Raw genomic sequence first — 17,316 nt, 5'->3', positions numbered from 1 at the left:
CTGTTATCCTTCACTTGGCTCCATGTAGTCAAAGGACAGTGTACATTCACCTAGGACTTCTTGTTGAAGGAATTTAAGAATGACATCATCTTTTGTGCTCATCAAGGTCTCAAGAAGGCGTTTAGGGCTTTGTTGGTCTTGCTCACATCTATGTCCTTGGGTTCCTCTGGTGGAATCCAATTCCACCAGGTGCAACCCCTTGCACCTCCACCAGTCAGGAAACATGGGATCCAAGCTCATTATAGGAAGCTCTTTTTCAGACTTCAGTAAAAAGGAGAGCATGGTTATAGAGCAAATCAATTCAGATCGATTGCAGATTTTTGTCATTTTCAGAGTTTTTTAGTAACTTGGATAAAAAGCCCCTATCTTGCCCCAGGAGTGCAGATGGGCGTGTTCAGGCCTTTGCATGGGGCCTGAGGAGGGTGCAATTCAATCTGTGTCTCAGAGACAGGCCCAGAGAGGTCTGAGCTCATGTGAAACCTGTGGACTATTACCGCATTATTATATTGAAGCATTTTTATTTGTAAAGTACAAATGATCCTTTCAATCCCACTTGCAATTTCATCATACAACCCTTTTCTGTTAATGAAGCTCAAACACAGCCTGCAGCAGCGTGTACAAGATGGCCACACCTCTTCTGCATGGCCTTGATCCTCGGTAGCTGGGCGCCTTACTGCCCCTCCCCCAGTGGTACTGTTTCCTCCATTACTGCTCCCTCGTGGTTTCCCGAGTGGATTCTTTTGATTAGATCCACCAGGATAGATTACGCAGAGCAATGTAGTGTATCTTACGGGCTGTTAACTGATCCGCCATGACCTCAGGCTAGACAGGGAGAGAAATAATGCTGAAGAATGATCATCTTCCAAATAAACAAATCCATTTAAAACCATGTGTTTTCAACTATTTAAAAATAGGAGAGCCCACCAAAAGCTGGACAAAAGTAGATTTAACAAAACATGAACAGTGGCCACTTCTGGATGGAGAGATGAGGGATAATATCAAGTTTCTCACTGATGCTTTCCCATCTCATTCAGGGTCTATAATAAGCAGGTAAAAATATAATCAGAACAAACACAATGAACATTGTGTAAGTCTTCTTTATGAAATTTTACCAGAAACATTTGCATTTAAAATGTATGTTATACACACATGAAGTCACTTGAGAGCTCCAGCTATAAGCTGATATTTCCATAAAGTCTCAATTTCAGGCTTTTGTCACAAGTATTCATAAAAAAGCCTGAATGATGATCCTACATAAAACAAAAAAAAATTCTGGGCATCATATCTTGAAAAAAACTACTTTTAGATGTTGCAGTAACCTGGGAGTGGGAATTCAGAGAGAGGAAAGTAATCAATGAGGCAGGCACTTCAAACCAAAGTATTTGCCAAACCTAGAGGAACCTGAGCTTCAATTTCCATAGTTTTTAGGGCAAGAGGAAAAGGAGACAATGCCTGGGATCTGCCCAAAGTGAGAAGTCTGCCCACTGCTCTGCAAAAAAATGTCAATTCCAACCAAGTAGCTGACCTTCAAGAAAGGTGAACTGGGAGTAAACCCATATTCCTCTGTGAGGGGATAGCTATAGAGATTTCCTGTCTTAAAGATTTGGGCAGAGTAGAGACAAAATATGTCCACCTGGGTTCATAACAACATGGCAGGTCTCCAGCAGGTATGCAGCCCAAATCTTCCCAGTATGGGTAAAGCTCTATCATGTACATGAGCAGAAAGCTATGCCAGGCAGGTGAGGCACACAAGAATCAGCAAAAGGAAATGCAGATCCTTTCTAAAGGAATCTCTTCCCCACCTCCAACCTTGATTTCAAAGGATTCCTCCAGTTCCTTCAGATGAAGCCCCACAGTCAAATATCATAATAATGATGATCATTTCTGTTGCCTTGGCAAAAATTAGCCGAACTGGAACAGGACATTAGGTGTTAAAGTGATTTTTTTTAAAAAGGTATGTTTAATATGTTAAATGACATGGAAAGGAAAAGGATAAAAAATAGTAGTAAGGAAAAGATTAGAAAGAAAGACCTTGAAGACTGGACTAAGAACCAAGGAGAATAGCTAGAAATTAAAGTGTAGCAATTGAAATTAAAAATTAAGTGAATATTGCTTAGGTAATCAAGACTTAACTGAAGCAAAATTGATTAAGTAGGAGGTATATATATCTGAAGAAATTTTCTAGAATTCAGCCTGGTGAGAAAAGTGAGAAAAAATATGAAAAAAGAAGTTAAGATCTATGGTAAAGTGAGAGAAATCTAACAAACTCTGAATTGGAGTTTCAGAAAGAGTGGCTAGAATAGAGAGAGGCAATTTTATCACTTCTGGGAATTTCCCAGAACAGAGGAAAAACATCAATCTACAGATCCAAGAAGCTAGTGAATCCCAGCCAAGCCTGAGAAATAAAAACACTAAGACACATCATAATGAAAGTAAAGAATAACAAATGCAAGGAAAAACGTTTCATGAAATCGGCCACAAATAAAAGATGAATTGCCTTAAAAACACAGTAAGTAGACTGACAGCCGACTTTTCAAAACAAAATAAAACAAAGCAATGGAAGCCAATATTACAGTGGGAAAAAACAACTCCAACATTCCAAAAGAAAATAACAATCAGCATAGAGTTATATACCTGGTAAAAAAAAAAATGTCATTCGGTAATAAGGACAAAGATATTTTTAGGAATTAAAAATGCGTAACATTTTCCAATAATGACTAACATACTCTAACCAAAGGAAATTTGAAAGGATGTACATCAGTTAAAGAAGAAATGTGATTGCCAGGTGGGAAATCTAAGCTTGACAACGAGGTGATAAAAAGGGGGGGAAGGGGCTAAAACGGGGGCAACACTAAAGATAGACTGTGCTAAGCAGTAGTAAAAATGTCTTGTGTGATTTATTTTAAAAAGAGAGAAAACTAAAATATGCCATGTGAAAAAAGTGCATAATAAGCACATACAGAGGTAATCAGAATTATATTAAAGACCTTGTATAAGACAGTAGAGACATAGATTAACTGTAGACTTTGATAAGTGTTAATTAGAAAAATATATTGCATAACTTCACAACTAGTAGAGGGGAAAGTGAAATGAGGGGGAAAAATTAAATTAAAAGAAAGCAATAAAGGAAAGAAGAAATTTGTAGACGGCAGGACAAATAGGAACCTCCCTCAGAGATATTGTGGGTTCAGTTCCAGACCACTGTAATAAAGACAGTAGTGTAATAAAGTGAGACAAATGAAGTTCTTGATTTCCCAGTGCATATAAAAGTAATTTTATACTAGATTATTGTTATTAAGCGTGCAATGACATTATGTCTAAAAAACGATGTACGTACCTTAATTTAAAAATATTACCAAAAAATGTTAACCATCATCTGGAACTTTCAGTGAATTTTACTCCTTTTGATGTTGGAGGGTTTTGCCTTGATGTTGTGGTTGATGACTGAGCAGGGCAGTGGCTACTGACGGTTGGAGGGGCTGTGGCAAATGCTTAAAATAAGACAACAATAAACTCCGCCATATTAATTGGCTTTTTTTCTTCTGGACAATCTGTCTGTAGCCACAATGCTGTTTGATAGCATTTTACTCAGAACAGAATTTCTTTCAGAACTGGAGTCAATCCTCTCAAACCCTGCCACTGCTTTACCAACTATGTTTATGGAATATTCTAAATCCTCTGTCGTCATTTCAACCATCTCCATGGCATCTTCAGCAGGACTAAATTCCATCTCAAGAAATCACCTTCTTTGTTCATCTGTAAGAAGCAACTCCTCATCCGTGAGTGTTATCAGGAGATCACAGCAACTCGGTCATATCTGCAGGCTTTACTTCTAATTCTGGTTTTCTTGGTATTTCCACCACATCTGTGGTGACTTCCTCCACTGAAATCTGGAACCCTTCAAAGTCATCCATGAGAGTTAGAAATAACTTCCAAACTCCTGGCAGTGTTGATATTTTGACTTATCTCATCCCATGATTCACAAGTGTTCTTAATGGCATCTAGAACGGTGAACCTTTCTGTAAGGTTTTCCATTGTCTTTACCCAGATCCACCAAAGGAATGAGTCCATGGCAGTTGTAGTCTTATAGAATGTATTTCTTAAAAAGCAAGACTAGAAAACCAAAATAATCCAGAATGAATGTTGTCTTTGCAGGCAGGAAAAGAACATTCATCTCGAACATCTCCATCAGAGCTCTTGGGTGACCCAGAGCATTGTCAGTGAGCCATTGTATTTTTAAAGGAATTTTTTTTTTTTTTTTTCCTGAGCAGCAGGTTTGAACAGCAGGCTTAAAATATTCAGTAAACCATCTTGTAAACAGATGTACTGTCATCCAGACTCTGTTGTTCCCTTTATAGAGCACAGGCAGAGTCAATTTAGCATAATTCTTGGGGGCCCTGGGATTTTCAGCATGGTCAGTGAGCACTAGCTTCAGCTTAAAGTCACCAGCTGTAGTAGCCCCTAACAAGAGTCAGCCTGTCGTTTGGAGCTTTGAAGCCAGACATTGACTTCTCCTATCTAGCTATGAAAGTCCTAGATGTAATCTTCTTTAAGTAGAAGGCTGTTTCTTCTACATTCAAAGTCTGTTGTTCAGTGTAGCCACCTTCATGAATTATCTAAGCTAGGTCTTCTGGATTACTAGATGCAGCTTCTCCATCAACACCTGCTGCTTCACCTTGCACGTTGATGTCATGGGTACGGCATCTTTCCTTGAACCTCATGAACCACCTCCTGCCAGCTTCAGACTTTTCTCCTGCAGCTGCCTCACCTCTCTCAGCCTTCCCAGAATGGAAAAGAATCAGGTCTGGCTCTGGATTGGGCTTTGATTGGCTCAAGGGAATGTTGCAGCTGGTTTGATCTTCTATCCAGAACACTCAAACTTCCAAACAGCAATAAGTCTGTTTGGCTTTCTTATCATTCATGTGTTCACTGGAGTAGCATTTTAAATTTCCTTCAAGAACTTTTTCCTTTGCATTCATAACGTGGCTAACTGTTCGGCCCAAGAAGCCTAGATTTCAGCTTATCTCAGTTTTTGACCTGCCTTCCTCACCTAAGCTAAATCATTTCTAGCTTTTGACTTACTAAGAGAGACTGGTGACTGCCTTTCATTTGAACCCTTGCAGGCTATTTTATGGATATTAATTGGCCTCATTTCAATATTGTGTTCCAAGGAATAGGGAGGACTGAGGAGAGGGAGGGAGACAGAGAAACAGCTGGTGGAACAGTCAGAACACACACAACATTTATCAATTAAGTTTGCCATCTTATACGTGTCCCACAACAATTACAAGAGTAACACCAAAGATCACTGAACAGAGATCACCATAACAAGTATAATAATGAAAATGTTTGAATCATTGTGAGAATCTCCAAAGCATGACACAGAGATACAAAGTGAGAGCAAAGGCTGTTGGAGAAAATGGCATAGGTAGACTTGCTCAACACAGGGTTGCCATAAACCTTCAATTTATGGGAAAAAAATATGCAGTATGTTTGAAGCTTCATAAAAGGAAGCACAATCAAATAAAGTGTAGGACCAAATAGATGGTAGAGAAAGATAATCTCAGTTCCACATAGAATTTAGAGCATCTGTTCTGAAGCACCATGGTTATTAACCTTAGATGTGTAAGTAAAGGGAAAAATCAGAAGTTGATTAGCTTCTTTCCTCCAGCCACTGCTGGATGGTTGATAGAATGTCCATCTCTTTGGCACAGATTAATCTTCTTCACAACCACCCTACCAACAAAATTCTATTGAAGAAAAGATCCATCCTGTGAATGCTTTCACAACATTGTGGGAATCCGGCATTCACTGAGGACCAAACCTCAGTGACATGGTCTGGAGGTCTATGTTGCAACTGCTCAACTCTGTGGTTGTAATACAAATACAGTCAGAGCCAATAGACAAAGAAACAGGTGTGCTGTGTCCCAATAAAACTTTATTTACACAAATAAGCAGTGGGTCAGATTTGATGCATGCTTTTCTTCATCTCCCAGAATTAATGCCAGTTTTTAAAGACTTCGCAAGTCCCTTCCGTAATATGGTGTCTGTGGCAACTGAGGCTGCTGACCTCATGTAAGGAGGCAGTAGTGGGGCTGTGCCAGGTAATTCACACATTGCTCTCTGGGGTTCATGATGTTGCAAAACTACTGTCACCAAGAGAAGACATAGAAGGACTGGTCACTCTGTTAGGTGCCATCTTTACTACATGCATCTCACAGACTCTTACCCACAACCTGTGCTAAGGTGATGCTGTGATGTCAGCCATGGAGGCTATGGGCACCCCTGGGTGATGTCCTTGTACAGTAGAGGGATTAACCTTATTTATTAATCCATAAATATATGGATTAAAATAGTGGATGAGGGCTGGCTCTACCTCATGACTCTTGAAATTAGAAGCACAGCGAGAGGCTAAGAGGCCAGTGACACTAATCCCCTTCAACCAAACAAGGAATTCCAGAACCACATTGCAAATGCGCCGCTTGTGGGGATATATTATCCCATAACTATGGGTACAGCTCAGAAAAGGGAAAGAGGCATCCCATGGAATGTCCTGGGATCAGAGAAGGCAGTGGTTTACTTGGACCTCAACAAAAAATGCACCAGGCAGAGAAAAGTAAGAGGAATCTGAATGCAAAGCAGGGACAGATAGGAACTGGCAGAGGCTGCAGTGGGCAGAGAAGTGAAGCCCTAACACATGGAGAACTTTAGGAAACAGGAAGAAAGCAAGCCCTGGAGGAAAGTGCCTTAGACTTCAGGAGACAGGAAGGGCCTGGGAGTTGGGGTTGGCACATGGGATTCTGCAGCAGGCCACGCCCTCCTCGGGTGCCTGGTGGAGACCTTGACCTCTTTCTCCTTCACTGTTGCTCTCTCCCAGAGAGGAGAAAACTGAAGAATAGCAAGCCTGGATTTGCACCTCTCAGAACAATATCCCGGGCCATCGAAGTTCCCGTGGGATGACACTAAATTGTGCCCTACATTTACTTTTTTTTTTTTTTTTCTTTTGACTTAGAACACATGGTGCAAAAAGCATGCTCTCTGTCAGCAGCCAAAGCAACTCATCTGGGACGTGCAAGTACCATCCATCCCATTCGGCATTTTGATCCAGTGCTCCATCTGAGGCTTGAAACGATAGAGCTGCCACCGTATGTGAAATCTGCCTTCTCTCTGTTTACTGTTTCGTTTCATCCTTGATCTGCTGTCACTTTTAGAGGTATTGAACGCATTATTGAAGGGCTGAGTTGATGTCTAAAACATTCCTTAACCTGTCTTCGATTTCCACAGCCAAATATTATGAGTTGTTACAACTGAAACCACAGTGTAAAACTATTTATATGCACTTATCAGGGAAACTAATCAGTGAAATACTTCCTACAATGTTTGAAGACCTGTTTGAATCGGAAGTGATAGACTTATTACATCGGGACAGGTTGGCGTGTTTGGAGATCTGGAGTCGGCGATGCGGTTAACCGTACTGGGCAGCCTGGACTGTGCTCTGGCAGCATGTCGGGGACGGTGTTCAGCCCCGAGTCTCACAGAAGACGCCTGTGGGGAGAGAAGGAGATGAGGAGAGGACAGGCTGCCCGGACAAGGACAGCATGCATCCCACATGAGAATCCCCTTCTCGGCAAACACTGAGGGAGTCTGGGAATGTGCCCACGAGAGCCGTGGGCCCTCTGGAGCCTGCGGTGGAAGACACACATTAGAATCATCCTGACTCCTGAAAGACTGGTACCTGAGAGTCGTACCAGTGTGGGCATCAACCACTAGAACTCAAAGATCATCGCTGGGAGAAATGTGACCGGGATGATGTACTCCATACAGCTGAAGTGCAACGTCTGTCCTTGGAGAATTTAACAGCAGCCCATGATGGCCCAAATGCTCGCGGCTGTCTTAGAGGAGCGCACAGCTTTTGTTACAAGCTAGGGCTGCTCTAATGGTGACAGCAGGGACAGGACAGGAGAGAAGGGAAGGAGCAGAATGTCAAAGGAAGAGGACTTCCCAGAAGCAGGATAGAGACTGTCCTGAAGTTCCTGGCTGGGCAGCTGGGGGAACAGGAATGGGCAGGGGTCAGCCCACCCATCCCAGCTACTTAGAAACCTTTACCTGCCCCCTCCACCCCTCACTGGCACTTCCCCACAGAACCTCCTGTTCTGGATGCTTGTGAAATCCAGCCTGAGTCTGGTTTCCTCTGTTCCCACCCACTCCTCCTTTCTCTTATCTTCTCCAGCTTCAACTTACATCGACTTCCAGTTCTCCCCACAAGGGCCCCTGCCTTGACAGCCTTAAATGATGCCTCCTCTTCAAGCTGATCCTAACATCTCCCTATGGTAGCATTCAATGAGCACAGCCCAGGCTAGGCAAGGCATCAGCCTCCTCCAGGCTTGCTGCCCCTGAGGACAAGACCATGGGCACACTCTGCACCCCACTTTCTTCATTTATGGAAAATAACCGATTAACAGGGTTGTCATAGGAATTATTTATGAGAGATGCATCAGTACCTCATGACTTAATATAGATCAGTTTCTAGATGAGGCTTCCCCAGTACCCACATTGAAGGAACCATTGTAATACCAAAAAACTATCATAGACATGCTAGCGTATTAATGATCTCTTTCTTAAATACACATTCGGGTTACAAACAAATGTAATTGTCAGTAAACAGCTCCCTTGAATTCAGTCTGTTCTTATAAAGGTGTGAGTTAAGAACTCTTTTGTGTGCTAGTAAGAGGAGATATCCAACCACAAAGAAGGGGGTTTCCTGCCAGCAAGATCCTGATGCTCTCCATGGGCAGATCAGGGCAACACAGCTGGGAGATGACACAGTACGACAGTTACTCTCAAGGTGGCTGGCGTCAGACAACCTAGAGTCAATTGCCCTGCTCCCTCAATGACTGCACTGACAAGTAATTTATGCTCCCCGAGTCTCAGTCCCCCGACCTGTAAAATGGGGTAATAAGAGTACCTACGTAATAGAGAGGCATCTTGTCAGAATTAAATAGACCTGACTTGTGCTAAGTAAGTACTCCATAAATGTTACTGACGCTGTGTTATGATCATACTTAATCTTTATTATTTGTTCCACGTACCACCAACAACCTGGGTAACGTCCTCTGTCAAACAAACACTAAAGGAGACGATCCTGCCAATGGGGGCCATTCTGTCCCCAAGCTCATCATTTATTTATTTAACTCATGACTGCGAGTTTAATTATGCATGCTCTGCTCATGTTAAAGTTAACCTAAATAAGCGATATGCACTTCATATGTTTATTTTTTTACTTCTCAAGTACAATATTTCTTAATGAGCCTAACTTTGCTTTATAGGAAAAGGCACTTCTTAATCAGGGATACACATAAATCCTTTGGTTGATTAACAAATTTCAACTAAGACGCAATTTCTAAATTAATGATTTCTAATAATTAGGTGTGACTATATATATTCTGGGTGATGTACTGGCTGCTTAAGGTGGGCCAGGAAGAAAATTGTATGGGGGGCAATTCAACAGTTAAATAAGGCAGATATTCTGCCCACTGTCCTGTGATGGGAGATATTATATATGTCCCACATCAGTGCATGTCTATATGTAATTACATATACATATTACATGTGCATACAATCACACACACACGCATGTACTTTCGATTGTGGTGAGGACCATGAAGAAAAAGTCATGAAGGAAAAGGTTAGGGAAAGCTTTTTTTTTTTTTTTAAGACTTTATTTATTTATTTGACAGAGAGAAAGAGATCACAAGTAGGCAGAGAGGCAGACAAAGAAAGGAGGGAAGCAGGCTCCCCACTGAACAGAGAGCCTGGTGCAGGGCTCGATCCCAGGACCACGAGATCATGACCCAAGCCGAAGGCAGAGGCTTAACCCACTGAGCCACCAGGCATCCCATAGGGAAAGATTTTCTGAGAAAATGTATCTGAGGTAAAGTGTAAGCAGTTGGGCAGGTGCATTCCCAGGGGAGGGAACCATGTGCTTGAAAGCCCTAAGATGGGGCAGTGTTTGGCCCCTTCCAGAACTAAAGATGACCAGCCTGGGTGCACATTCGTGAGAGAACAGAGGAAGGTGAGGAGTCTGAAGAAACAGTTGGAGTGGAGATTGCAGGGCCTTGTAAATCATATGAAAGCTTTTGGATTTTATTGCAAATACATAGTGAAGGCCTTCCAGCAGCCGCCTATCATGGTCCTGTTCACATTTTTAAATATCCCTCTGAGTGCTTGCATGGGGGATGCATGAAAAAGGGGCCAAAAGAAGGAAAAAGGGAGATCAGAATGAGGCATGATGCTGGCGTGGACAGAAGGACAGCGACAGAGACTGGGGAAAGGGTTTCGGAGGGAACATGTGGGACTGGGCGGTAGGTCATATGAGAGGAGTACGACAGTCAGATGGCTAGAATGAACCTTGGGTTGCTGGTGGTTGGGGGCGCCATTTATGGAGATGGAGAACAAGGCACCAGGATCAGGTTTAAGAGAAAAATATCAAGAGATCAAAAGACTTGACGGTTTACATGCGGGTGAGCGCCCAGTTCCTGGATGTGCTTGAGCACCAATGTCTCTTCAAACGATGTGTGGGGAAGGAGTTCAGCTTAGGTGAATTTTAAGTTTTGTTTGTTCTACATCTAGAGTTTGCAACTACTCGATAGATGTTAGCCTGGGAAGATAAAGACGAGAATATTGATGAAGTTTCGGTCAGCCCTTGAACTACGGAACTGGGTACAATGTACAATTTTTATTGCCTTTGATAGCAACCGGACCAACACTTCTCTGCCCTATAAGATATTGTTACATTATATGAAAATGTGAATGTCAAAGATTTGAAATAATGTGGTAACATTATTAAGAAAGCTTTACTTTTGTACAAAATTCAAAATAATGTCAATCCTTTAGGTTAAAAAAAAAATCAAGAACTGTGATTTCAAAGCTGACAAATCCTGTGAATGTTGAAGTGTGTTTATATGGCTTTCCTATGGCTGGTAGACAGAAACACTGATCCTTCTTTTCTAGAATTAGTGATGAACTACAAAGTTTTGAATTAAGATATAGAGGAAGGCATCTGCAAGTGCAGTGAGAATTTCTACGTAGCAGAATTATAGGATTTTAGCTTAGAAATGATCTTCCCTACACTCCCCCCATAGATGTACCTTTATACAATGCTATGCACTCAGTAAAAATATTTCACACATATTCTCAGATATATTCTTTTAAAAAGGATCTTTCTTCTCTTCCCCTTTGTTTCTCATTTTCCCAGAGCGTAGATTTAAAGTAGGTTGTTAGCAAGTTTGTAGACAGTATTTAAACCTCGGTGATACGTGGACAGAACAGCAAGTATCAAATCAGAAGTTATTCCTTAAATTTCTTTTCCCCCAAGGAGGAGGAACTGTAAGATGGAAAAAGGCCTGTCATCATCAAAACACAATGGAGAAAATAATTTCCCAGTGAGAAGATAAAATCCTGCGGGCTGTCTCTGCAGTTTGAGCTAGGAGGGTAGAATCTGTTCAAAAGAGCTTATATTAGCAAGATATAAATGACAATCAGATTATTTAACCAACGTGTGGAAAAAATCATGCATCCATGCCAGGAGAACTTTTCCTTTGTTTTTCAAAATTGTTCAGCCGCTTTATTTTCTTTCAATATCCTATGCAGAAGAAAAAGAGGAAATAATAGATCACAACCTGCATTGATCCCAAAGTGCCCCCCTCTCTCTGTGATTTGTGTAAAAATAGATCAGGACGCATAGAACAATTTTTCTGCCCCACATGCAAGAATAAAAATCCAAAGCTTCATAATTCTCCTTGTGCAGGACTTTATGGTGTTTCCATGTCTGTAGAGATAATATGAAATGAGGTTAAATAGAGGATGGTATTTAGCTGGTGTTCCAAAGCCAGGCTGTTTGCGCTACTTAAACTGGAGAGACTTAGTAATTCAGAACAAGAAAAGCAGAAGAATATACAATATAACAGTAACAGAGAGGCCTTGTGGGCCCTTGTCCTGTGGACCCATCAAGAAGCCCTGGGGATGAATCAGATGCGTAGGCAGGAGAAACTGCAGGAGCAAACTCCAGCGTTCAAAAAGAAAATCTAATGTGAATGTGGATTTGCTATTCCTCACTCTGGTTTTAACCATGTAATTTGCAAACATACTGATGTTCCCTCAGGTCAAGACAAATTAAAACCCGTGGAGAAGGAAAAAAGGGGAGGGGAGATGCATTGAGACTTGTCCGGCTGTATTTCAGGGAAGCTTGAGGGATACCAGCACAGATCATTCCTTGGTGATGGATTAAAATCCCCTGTCAATTAGGAAGTAGACAAAGGCAGATGGGACGTCAAGTGTCCCCTCAGGACATTTGCCCTTCTATGATCTAATTTCTATGTGATTAGAGAATGCCTCTCTTCCTAGCAACCAATAATTGCAGGGCTTTTCACAAACATAAGTCTGAGATCTAGAAGTAGTAAAATTCCATTTATCCAACATCTGGAAAAAAAAGCCAGCTTTACCACCTGCAGGAATTTTCCAGATGACTAAATATCACACTTAGATTACTAAAAGTTAAAGGAAAAGAATTGCCGGTTTTGACCGAAACCCTTCACAATGAACACATCTTTTCCTGACTTCTTCCTGTATATTTTGCTACAGATTCCCAAATGTATATTCTCAACAACAACCGTCCCAGAAACCCTAGATTCTCTATCCTAGTGTCTCTTCATCAGACCCATCGGAAAATCTATTTATCTTCTCAAACTTAGCATGTTGATCTTTTCCCCTGAACCCTTCCCTTTCTCCATAAATGACAACTTTAAACTTCCAGCTGCTCAGGTCAAACACACGGAATTTAATCTGGATCTCTCTCTCTCCGTTTCTCTCCGTTTCTGTGTCTGTCTCTCCCCACCCCGCTTCACATTCAACCCTGCAATTTCTGCAGGAGTATCATCAAAATTATCTCCACAATTTCATCACCTCCTCCATCACCACCCTGGTACAAGCCACCATCATCATCTGTCACTGAAATACTGGAGGAAAGAAAGGAATATTGGAAAAGATTTTTTTCCTTTTTTTTTTTTTTTTTTTTAAGAGAGGGCTCCACGCCCAGCATGGAGTCTGACTTGGACTGGATCTCACAATCCTGGTGATCAAGATCTGAGCTGAAACCGAGAGTTGGACACTTAACCAACCGAGCCACCCAGAGGCCTGGAAGAGATTTCTAACTAGTCTTTCCCTATAAAAAGGGAGAACAATCAAGGAAGTGAATTCTCTCCCCCAAAAGGCATCCCTGCCACAGGTGGCCAGCATGGAGGTGGCATCTGAGAGCCTATGGCTTCTCTTTTCTTGCTTTCCTCATAAAATCTCTCTACCCCATGCACCTTCAGGTTCAACAATTTGCTAGAAGGACTCATAAAATTCTGAAAATCTGCTATACTCGTGGTTATCATTTATTATAGCAAAGAGACAGAAATCGAAATTAGCAAAGATAAGGAAGCATCTGGCAGAATCCAGGAGAGACCGGAGACAAGGTCCCCTCTATCCCCTCCCCAAATGCAACTGTTTGACAGTGCTGAATTCTGCCCGCAAAGACATGTGACACGTCCAGGGTAACAGCAACCCAGAGCACTCACCTGAGCCTTGGTGACTGGTTGATTTTTAGTGGGAGCTCCCATGTGGCTGACTTCACTCCTGTCTCTAGTCTCTCCAGAGGTCACAGTGACAATGTGTTGCCACGGGCCACACCATAAATCACCATGTGAGCGTAGACCGGTATATACAAAGATACTAGTCAGACAGGGTACTTCGAGGGCTTAAATGTTATTTCCCAGGAATGGTCAAAGGCCAGGCTATTCTTTCAAATATGCAGAGTTTGACACCCTAGCCCTGCTAGGGTGCACACAGACCAGGTGCTTTTGTCAAATTCATCCTTGACCTTTACACAATGACTGTGAAGCAACTGGCCTCACAGGGCATAAAAAAATGCATCTGTTCGTCCTGACCGAGGAAGTGTCCTCCTTTGGCCATACAAGAGAAAGAGTCCACTCAAATGGTATTTGTAGTAGTGAATTAATAAGAGCCTGGCAAGTTCATTTACAAACCAAGTGATTAAACTCAATTTTCATTTACAAACCAAGTGATTAAACTCAATTTTCTAAAGCCAACACATCCTACATGAACAATGGAAGTTTTCTTTTCCATATATATATATATATATATATATATATATATATATATATATATATATATTTAGCCAGAACGAGCCATTTTGTTGTTTATGCAGTAAACTTAGATTGAACCTACCCCTTCCCCCCAAGAGAAAAGCGCTTAGAAACAGAACTGGTGAAATATGACCGACCAACCCCTGATAACGGAGCCCACATACAAGGACGTGTCCGGCCAGGTGGAAACGTCCAATCAGTAAAAGCGCACGTATTACCTCCCTACCCACCAAGGATGAGCCAGGCCAGGTGGAAACGTCCAATCAAGGGAAAGCGCGCGTAGTACCCGCCAAGGAGTGTGAGCCCCGTCTATTTGGCACCAGACAAAGGCGCCAATTCCAGCCAAGGCCATAGGCTGAATTAAATGACTATCATGGGGTGAATTTCAATTCAATTGGCCACCTGTGTGTGGCCAGGCTCAACCACATGGACTTTACTCTATAAAAGTTAGTCTGTGAGACTGGGAGGGGTCGCCTCTTTGCAAGAGACAGCCCTGGCTGGTCAGTTTCATTCTCGATGCTTGGCACAAAATAAAGCTTTGCCTGACCTTCGCTTTGTATCAGTCTCGTCCTTTTGTCTACGGACCCTTTCATATATATTTAAAGATTTTATTTATTTATTTGACAGAGAGAGATCACAAGTAGGCAGAGAGGCAGACAGAGAGCCCAATGTGGGGCTCAATCCCAGGACCCTGGGATCATGACCTGAGCGGAAGGCAGAGGCTTCACCCACTGAGCCACCCAGTACCTGGCAGGGGAGATACCATGATCACGAACAATGGAAGTTTTCTGTAACAAACATATTATATACATTTCTGGGAAATTAAACAGATTTCTAGATTATTTACAGTAGACATTTAATTATGATAAGAAAATATAAAATATGAAGACTTGCATTCTTCTCTGCTAGATTCTTTGTTTAAACTATTTCTGTGATTCCCAGAATGAAAACATTCCTTAACCTTGTTTTCTGTATGTTGGCCCAGGAGGAAAAAACCAAATCTGCCCTTCCGAATTCTCTAAGTACTTATGGCAACAAAATTATTCAAGATTCTTATCGGGGGCACCTGGGTGATTCAGAGGGTTAAGCATCTGCCTCTGGCTCAGGGAATGATCCAGGGGTCCTGGGATCAAGCCTTACATTGAGCTCCTTGCTCCGTGGGGGAGCCTGCTTCTCCCTCTCCAGTTCCCCCTGCCTGTTCTCTCTCTCTGTCAAATAAATAAATAAAATCTTAAAAAAAAAAAAAGAATTCTTATTGAACACAACCATAGCTTAGCCTCTTATAAGGAAGGCTAGTCAAAAACAAATTCAGGTAGTTAATTTCCAGTTTCTACCCGTGTAGGTAGGTAGGTAGGTAGATATGTGTGGCTTTGACTAAAGCAACGGAGGCAGAGAGAGGACCATTATGAAGAATCAGAAAAACCAAGGGGAGAACTATTTTGCAGAAACTGCAAAGTATGTGAATTCATTTGCAGAAACTGCTTTTGAAAATTTATACTGAAATTCAAGTTTGACTCATCTGCCTATGTGGACAGGGAAGTGTTGGGGAGGAGGCATACATTTTATCACAAGAGTTCAACTCACACTTAGGAACACATAATGCTTTTTTGTAAAGAGGAAAGATTTCCACTCCAAGTGCCCAAATCATGTTATTGAACCAAATCCAATGAGCTTTTTGTTTTTAATGGAAAATGGATAATTACAAATTCTTTTCTCTTCCAGCAAAACAGAAGAGGTTTTGAATCAGCCAATCAACAAAGCCAAACTAGATTCTCTTTTCTGAGCCTTCAATCCAATAAAAAGTTAGAGGTGGGATTCAGACAATTTGGAGGTCTACATACTTGCATCAGAATTAAATGATATTTTCTATGGTGCCGCAAGGAGATATTAAAACATTCATAATGATCGTGACCAAGCTCCTCAGTGGTTTTTTTTGCTTTTCTTGAGTAATCACGGTGATTATAAGCTCAGCTGTCTATTCACTGAGGCATTTGATAAAGGGAAGACAAAGCAAAAAAAAAAAAAAAAAAAAAAAAATAGAGTCAGAATTTTAAAACTGAAGGAAGCTTGAAATAAGTTCTTGTTAAAATATGTTTGCCTCACCTCACAGGAAACGGAGGCCTGGAGAGGGTAACATCTGTGTGTATGGGTTCACTTCATTATGCGCTGTTCATTCTTCAATCAACGATAAATCATTGCATCTCTTCTATAGCCTGGATGCAAAGGTAAGAGTCAGCAGAGTTCAAAGTCGATGGCAGAGCTGGTCAGGAGAATTAGCAGCACCGAGGTCGTAGCTGAGTCTGGAACACAGGGCCTTTCCCATTTTCCAGTAGGACACATTCTGCTAGCCCACGTCTTCTCCAGTGTGTCATGTGATAGGAACCACAGAGAGGGCTTGTCAGACCGACGCATGCCAAACCCTCCCCAGACCTCCTGAATCTGAAGGGACACCAATGGAACCTGGGATTCTCAGTGTTTAACAAGTGCCCAGACGAACCCTACCACAATCCACCAGCTGTGTTTCTGTGTGACAGCCACGGTCAAGGATCTCTCACCTCTTACTGCCCTCTCTCAGTGGGTAGCTTCCACCATTGGCTAACAGTTCTACATCACACCATTCAGGGAAGAGCCTACATCAGCATTTCTCAGCACAGAATTAGCGAGGGAATTAAAAAACAAAAACAAAGACCAACAAACTAACCAAAAAAAAAAAAAAAAAAAGTAAAAATAAGAAGCTCAGGCCCCACTTAATCCAGCTCTATCAAAATCTCTGAAATGGAGGCGTTCTTTTTTGAAGTTCCTCAGGAATTCTTTTTTTTTTTTTTTTTTTTTTTTACCCCTCAGGGGATTCTGATGAGCAGTCAGTGTTGGGGACCACTGTCAACCTGGGTGCTTTCAGAAGCCTCCTTGCCCATAATGAGATGGGAGAGAGGCTTGACTTGAATTCACAGTACGGGGTGCCACCATTATGACGACGTGCTCTCTCCCAGGCCACGTACATGCCCTTCATCTTGGATTCAGGTAGGGAAAAAAAAAAAGCCACAACATTGTTACAAAGCAGACCACTCTGGGAGGGTGGGAGGGTGGGATTCACAGATTTTCCAAAAGACAA

General features: G+C 41.8%; 1 long non-coding RNA gene across 1 annotated transcript; it reads right to left on the bottom strand.

Annotated features, from left to right (window-relative positions):
* Positions 1 to 7,439: 7,439 nt before the first annotated feature.
* Positions 7,440 to 16,955, bottom strand: LOC309847602. Its single transcript, XR_014302519.1, has 3 exons — positions 16,760 to 16,955; positions 16,308 to 16,417; positions 7,440 to 7,545 (listed from the first exon to the last, which is right to left on the bottom strand). It is a non-coding gene; the product is annotated as an uncharacterized lncRNA (long non-coding RNA).
* Between the last annotated feature and the right edge of the window lie 361 nt (positions 16,956 to 17,316).

Source organism: Mustela nivalis, assembly GCF_964662115.1.
Source record: "Mustela nivalis genome assembly, chromosome: 14".
Lineage (NCBI taxonomy): Eukaryota > Metazoa > Chordata > Mammalia > Carnivora > Mustelidae > Mustela > Mustela nivalis.
The sequence above is the reverse complement of the archived record's forward strand: the minus strand, read 5'-3'. Positions and strand labels throughout refer to the sequence as shown.